The sequence below is a fragment of the Acomys minous genome, assembly GCF_964271855.1.
Source record: "Acomys minous genome assembly, chromosome: 16".
Lineage (NCBI taxonomy): Eukaryota > Metazoa > Chordata > Mammalia > Rodentia > Muridae > Acomys > Acomys minous.
Genome location: NC_140498.1, coordinates 87842007 through 87848993, shown reverse-complemented (window position 1 = coordinate 87848993; position 6987 = coordinate 87842007). Strand labels below are relative to the sequence as shown.

Genomic DNA, 6987 nt, shown 5'->3' with positions numbered 1-6987 from the left:
ATTAGGGAGTAAAGGGCTTATTTTCTCCTACAATTCCCAGGTCGTAGTCGATCCCTCAGGGGATAGCAGGGCAGGAGCCTGAAGGCAAGAACTGAAGGGGGGAGTCGGGGGGGGGGGAGGGCAGGGAGGGGGCGAGACTGTACCATGCCTTGTTCTGGCTTATTCCTCAGCCTAGTGTTTAGCCACCTTTCTAAGCTGATCTCAGGACAGGCTGCCAAGGGGTGGCTCCGCCCACAGTGGGCTGGGCCCTCCCAAGTCAATCACCAATCAAGAGAATCAATCCCCCACAGACGTGCCTATGGCCCAATCTGATGGAGGCATTTTCTCAGCTGAAGTTCCCTCTTCCCAGATCCCAGCTTGTGTCAATTTGACAAAAAAACAAAACAAAACAAAAAACAACAACAACAACTAACGAGGGCACTCATTAACTTACCTAAGGCGGGTGTACAGCCACTGCGAGGCAAAGAAGGGACTCAAGGCCAGTTTCCACTCATTTTTATATTTCTTAGCGCTTCTCCAAGGCACAGCATCCCTCCGCCCTCCAGCCCTGTCTCCATAAATGATCGCCCAGAGGCCTCCACGTCATGGTGCAACAGCTGAGCATCATTCTGCTCAAACTCCAAGACAAGTGGGCCTCTTCCAGACTACAGCCGTCTCTCACTCCACCAGGAACTTCTAAGTGACTGTGAAATCGTTCTGCTATTGAAAATGCAACAATTAACCAAGAATCCTCCTGTCCCACGGCCCCAGCCTTCCCCACTGATTCACTCAGCCCCACTGGTCATCTTTCTTCTCCATTTACATCAGGCCTGCCCTTCCCAGTACAGCAGGGCCACCAGTGGGAAAGGCCAGAGAGCCTCTCCACCGTCACTCAAGGCTGTGTGGAAGCTACTCCCAGGAGCCTTTTCTGCTTGCCTGAGCAGAAGGCTACGGTATGGGTATAGCTAGGCAGTGGTGGCACACACCTTTAATCCCAGCACTCAGGAGGCAGAGGCAGGTGGATCTCTGTGAGTTCAAAGCCAGCCATTGAGTTCCAGGACAGCCAGGGCTACGGAGAAACCCTGTCTCAAACAAGCAAACAGACAAACAAACAAGCAAACAGACACAAGATGTAGGTATAAAGACTTATTTGGAGGATATATTGGCCCATTTCCCATAACTGTAACACAGTACCTAGAGCTGGGTCCTTTTATCAAGGAAAATGGTTACAGGCTCAAAGTCAAAGATAGGATGGCCTCTTGGAAGGGCCTAACAATGTATAGTGTTGTGACAGAAATATCTATAGGAACCAGAGATTCCATCTCTAGGTAGGAAACCAGCCAGGAGAAGCGACCAGGCTAGCTCCTTATGCAGTAAGAGGACTAAGCAGCAGGCGTCAATGGATAGACCTTACTGCCTTTGGAAGACAGCACCCCCAGTGGCTTCCACTAGGCTTCCTCTCTTTAAAACTCTACCACCTCGTTGAAGACCAGCTTCAACAAGTGAACCCTTGAGCCTTTGGGTGAACATGCCATCCCCACGCTATCACAGGAGGCCATCCAGCATGTTCAGTCAGAGAGTGGAAAACAAGAGCGGGAAAGGAAGACAGGGGAGGGGCTTCATAAACAACCTACCTCCGCGATCACCAGGCTCCAGTCAGTGGCATGAGAGAGAGCCCTGTCTTGATATATTCCTAGTGAGTGGTGCTTGTCCCTTGACTTTTATCAGTCATTGCTGGAGAGGCCTTCCTAGGGTATACAAACTCCACAGAACTTCCACAAGAGCCAAGAGAGGGCTGTCTGCAGCTGGATGTCACTGGTACCTAAGGAAATTGTTCCCACGAAAAGAAGAGTGAGAGGGCTCCAAAAGGTCCTTTCAGTACCTGGGGATGGGGATGCTCTGCTGTTTCTGCCACAGCATGCTTCATAACACTTAGAGAGGCTGTCAGGACACTCTCAAATGTGGTTCTTAACCTCCACTAAGCAAAAGTTCCAAAAGAGTAAGGATTATGTTTGTCCTTCTTCTGCCAGATAAGATAGTTTCAGTTCACGTTGATTGAATAATGGTTGGATGGGTGGGTTGTTGGCCCTGACAATCATAGCCATGGGTAGATGGATGAGTGGGTGGGTGCATGGATGGACAGATGGATGGATAGGTAGATAAATGAAGGCATAGATAAATGAGTGGATGGATGGATGGATGGGTAGATGGATGGATTGGATGGATAGATGGGTAGATAACTGAGCACATAGATAGATAGGTCAATGGATGGATGAACGGCTGCCCCTTGGCACCCATGGTTCTTAATTTTGCTGTGTATGCAATTGAGTTCTACTTTTTATGTACAATTTCCATGTTTCTAAGTCACTTTTGTATTTATCATTGTTGTGGCTACAAACAAAACTTTATTAAGTCACGACAGACCTGTATGGTAGCCCCATCTAACCCTAGGCACCATGCACAAACTATTTCCTTCTTTTAAGAATTGTCTTAGGATATTTCCCTAGAGGCAGAATTGATCCTTCAGAATAACTTGCAGGAAATTCTACTCTCCTGTCTCACAGTTTCTCTTCCACTTCGTTCTATGATAAGATGTTCAGGTCATGTGTGTCTTGGTTACTGCCTCTGTGAAGAGACACTATGACCAAGGCTTTCAATTGGAGGCTTCTAGTTTTAAAGAGCTAGTCTCTTCTATGGAGGGGGAGAGAGAGGGGGGGGGGGGAGAGAGAGAGAGAGAGAGAGAGAGAGCGCTCTAGACTGGGCCTGGCATGGGTTTTTGAAACCCCAATCTGTGACTCACCTCCTTCAACAAAGCCACACTTCCTAATAATTCCAAAACAGTCTACCAATTGGGAACCAAACATTGAGATACACGAGCTTATAAGGGCCATTCTCATTCAAACCACCACAGTTGGCCAGCTGTAAGAAAGACTACATTTCCCAAAGTCCCTAGCTGCTAAACATAATCAGGAAAGTAATCACTGCCATTGATTGGGGTGTAAGTATTTGTGATGCAGCCAATACCTGAGCCAAGTCCTTTAAGAGAAGAAATAAGTCTACCTATCCCCTCCTCTTTTAACTAACTGGCGTGTGAAATGGTCAGGCACTCAAGACAAAAGCACAGGGCTGAAAAGATGGCTCAGAGGTTAAGAGCAATGACTGATGTTGCAGAAGACCCTGGTTTAATTCCCAGCACCCTCATGGTGACTCACATACGACTGTAACTCCTGTTCCAAGGGATCTGATGCCCTCTTCTGGCCATGAATGGTACCGCATGCATATGGTGCACAGACAAGCCCTGATACACATAAACGAAAACCTCACAAAACATTTAAAAAGACACACGAGAGGAAGCTGCCTCCAAAATCATAGGTCTCTACCCTAGCTAGTGCTTTTGTGAGCAAGAAATGGGAGATCTATCTAGTCCACCCAACTAAAGGTGTGACTTTGAGCCTATAGCACTCAACCTTAAACTGATGCGAAATCCTCTGGATTGGACTGTACTTTAGTTTAAGACTTAAAAGGTCTCTGAAAAGATAGAATTGTTTCAAAATGTTGCTGAAAATCTCCCATTGTAGCCAGTGGCTTCTATCAGCTCTGTCCCCCCAAAAGCTCCAGGGAAGGAGGCAGTCCCCTCAGACCACCCAAGAGCCAGCGCCCACTTGTGCTTTTTGAAACTGAGCAAAACAAAGTCTCCTACCGGGACAGCACCAGACCGTGATATTCACAGCTCCATGTCCTGTGAGTTCAGCTTCTGAGGTGGGAAGGGAACCAAGCCGGAAGCACCGAGTCCAGAAACTGCATCTGCATCCCACAGCCACTTTCGACCTCCAAACTTTTCCATACACTCAGGCAGCTTAGTTGGTATTCATGGGATGGCTGGGCCTGACCAAGCTCCAGCATTCACCCCAGGTGGCATCCCCTCCCTCCCTAAGGCTTTGCTCTTACTGCCCAAACAGGAGGCAGAGCAAAGAAAAGGCTGCTTCTGGCCAACAGCATCTGCTTTGCCACCAAGAAATGAGGTGCAGCCCTGGCTGCAGGGGTGTGGGCCTGCCGTGCCTTTCTGAGTAGACACTGTCAAAATAATTAATGTAAACTGGATCTCGCTCACTGGTTCTCCTTGCTTCTAGCACTGCAGCCCTTCTTCTCTGGATTTCATTATTCTCTGTCTCATGGCCTGGAGCCACAGGCCAGTCAGTCCTTTGAGACTGAAAAGGACATCAGAACTTATTCAGCTAACCACATTTTGTGCTTTCTGTCACTCTCCAGTCCAGAACTGGGATCACCTCTGTGGTCCTGGCAAGCATTCTCCCAGCTCTACTGAACTGGTGAGAGAAAGAGAGAGAGAGAGAGAGAGAGAGAGAGAGAGAGAGAGAGAGAGAGAGAGAGAGAGAGAGCAGTAGCCAGGCAGCGCCTGCAGCTATAAGGCAGTCTCAGAGCTGAACACACCCACCTTCCACAGACTAAGCCACGCCTACCTCCCCACTGACTATCACACCCACCTCCCATAGGCTAAGCCACACTCACCTCCACCCAACCCCACACACAGGCTAAGCCCCACCCACCTTCCCTAGACTGCTTACCACTAGTAAATCACCACTGAAGTGTTTATAGCACCTTGCTTCCTACAACCCCGCAAATTTCGTGAGTTCTGGGTTACAGCTAGGGCTATCTACAACCATCATCACACCACCTGGAAACAAAACACTTTCTTCCTCAAATGAAGGTCTTTCTCTTTACCTTGTTGTCACAGGGAAGACCTTTAAATATCATGCCAGCTGGGCATGGCCAAAGGGAACATCAGGCTTGTTCTGGTATTTGGGGCAAAGCTTTTGTGTGTCTGTTGTTTAACAATGAGACTGGTTATGGACTTTTCATAGACGCCCTCCTGTGTCCTTTCTTAAAAATCATAAATAATGTCATTGTTACCATTAATATCAGGAAGAGTTAACACAAGAACAAGACCAAAAGATTGGACACGAAACCGCAAAGGCTGCTGGGCTAATGCCACCAGCCTCCTCCACAGAGGTAAGGATCGTGATTCTTTGAAGACAAAATGAGACAGACCAAGACCAAGAGAGAGGGGTAAGTGGAGAACAAAGACAAGAGCCCCCACCCCACCCCCGCCGCCGCCGCCACCCATAGAGGAACAAAGCTAACCCATCATTCGAAAGGAAAATGGCCTTTTGCCCAGAGCCACACTCTTCTGAATGACTCCCTCTTTCCATGAGGAGTCATCCGTGTGTGACATTGTGTGGCTGCATGCAGGGGACAGACATACTGCTCATGGGGTCAGGGGGGATGAGGTGAGAAAATAGACTAGTGAGCTTGAGTTGAACCTCAAGTGGTGACCACTTTGCTTGTTCTTACTAACACTGTGAGGGCTCTGAGCTTCCATTTGCGCAGCTGTTAAGCAGGATGCTGGCAACATGGACACGCAGTATGTGGGGTGAACGGGGGGGGGGGGGGTGGGGGTGGGGGGGGAGGGGATCAAGTACAGCATCCACCCACCTAGCACTTGACAAACTAGGGAGACCTCTGTCTGCCTCCAAAGATCACACAGAAATGAGCCAGGGAATACATGTCAAGGTCAGAGCTACAAACTAAAATCAGGCTTGTGGCTGGATGTGGAAATCAGAACCCAGTTTAAAGATTCATGTGGGGTTTTTTTTTCCCCCCCTGCAAATCGATTTCCCCTCGAGCTAGCTACCACTTGTTCCTTTGTTGACATGCTTCTGAGATCAGGCCGCATTATTTCTGTAGGCCATGTCTCCAATCTTTAAAGAAGGATTAGTTTGTTTACTCTAGAACGCACACTCTTTTTTTTTTTTTTATTTTCCTCTTTTAAAATGGTTAACCTTTTCAAATCAAGTCCCCAAAAATGGAATGGTGTTGGGCAAGCCTCTCGAACCGATAGATTTTTTTTTCTTTTACCCCCATTAGGACACACATGGAGAACAGGACCAGTCATCAGAGGAACATTTATCCCTAATCTTTGTAGATGGATGAGGCATGCCAAGATTCAGCAGATGAGAATACAGAGAATATTTCAGTGTTGGTGGGGAGGGGAAGAGATGGAGGACAGAGAGACTTGGGGTTGGGGCTGAGAAAGGGAGGGACTGGGGTTAAAGTCAAAGATGAGAGAAGAGGTCAAGTTCCCGAGGCCTTTAGGCCAAGGCAGGAAGCCGTGCTGGCAAGACCGGAAGTGGCGGCTCACATCTGCCATTCTAGCACCCAGGAGGCTGATGCAGGATTGCTGTGAGTTCAAGGCCAGCTTGGCATACATAGTGAGCTCTAGACAGCTTTAACTACAAAGTAAGAGCTTATCTAGGAAGAGGAGGAGGAAAAGGGAAGACAAAGAATGAAGGAGGATGAAGAGAGAGAGAGAAGGAAGGTGGAGGATGAGGAGGAAGACCTGCAGAAGAGACAAGATCCCTTCTCATCTTGTATAAAAGCAACTGGAGCAAAAGCCTGAAGCAGCAGCAAAGTGATATAGCAAACACTTTCTGAATGAGCTTCACAGGCTCAGCAATCAATAGCAAGAATTGACAAAGGGCACTAGACAGAGTGGCGCACGCCTTTGATCCCAGCACTCAAAAGGTAGAGGCAGGCGGATCACCGCAAGTTCGAGGCCAGGCTGGTCTACAAAGGGAGTCCAGGACAGCCAGGGCTACACAGAGAAACCCTAACTCAGAAAAACAAAACAAAATAAAAAGCTTCTGCACCACAAGGGGAAGAATTACCAGACTGCAGAGGCAGCTTACAGGGTTGGTGAGTCTTTGCCAGCTACATATCTGGCAGGAAATTCATATCCAGAATATATAAAAACAGAAAACATTAAATACAAAAAGAGCAACCGAATGGAAATTCTGCAAAGGGGGGGGGGATCAGAAATGGCTGGCAAATACATGGATGGATGTTCCGCATCCTGTATGAAGAGAAGGAAGAAGAGCATGAAAGTCAGTAAGTAGAGGGGAACAGGAGCAAATTACAGAGTGTGTGTGTGTG

The 6987-nt window shown here is 48.0% G+C and overlaps 1 long non-coding RNA gene across 1 annotated transcript; it reads right to left on the bottom strand.

The window, feature by feature from the left end:
- Positions 1 to 495: 495 nt before the first annotated feature.
- LOC311586267 lies at positions 496 to 3793 on the bottom strand. The gene is made up of 3 exons (XR_014775502.1): positions 3680 to 3793; positions 1614 to 1801; positions 496 to 696 (listed from the first exon to the last, which is right to left on the bottom strand). It is a non-coding gene; the product is annotated as an uncharacterized lncRNA (long non-coding RNA).
- Between the last annotated feature and the right edge of the window lie 3194 nt (positions 3794 to 6987).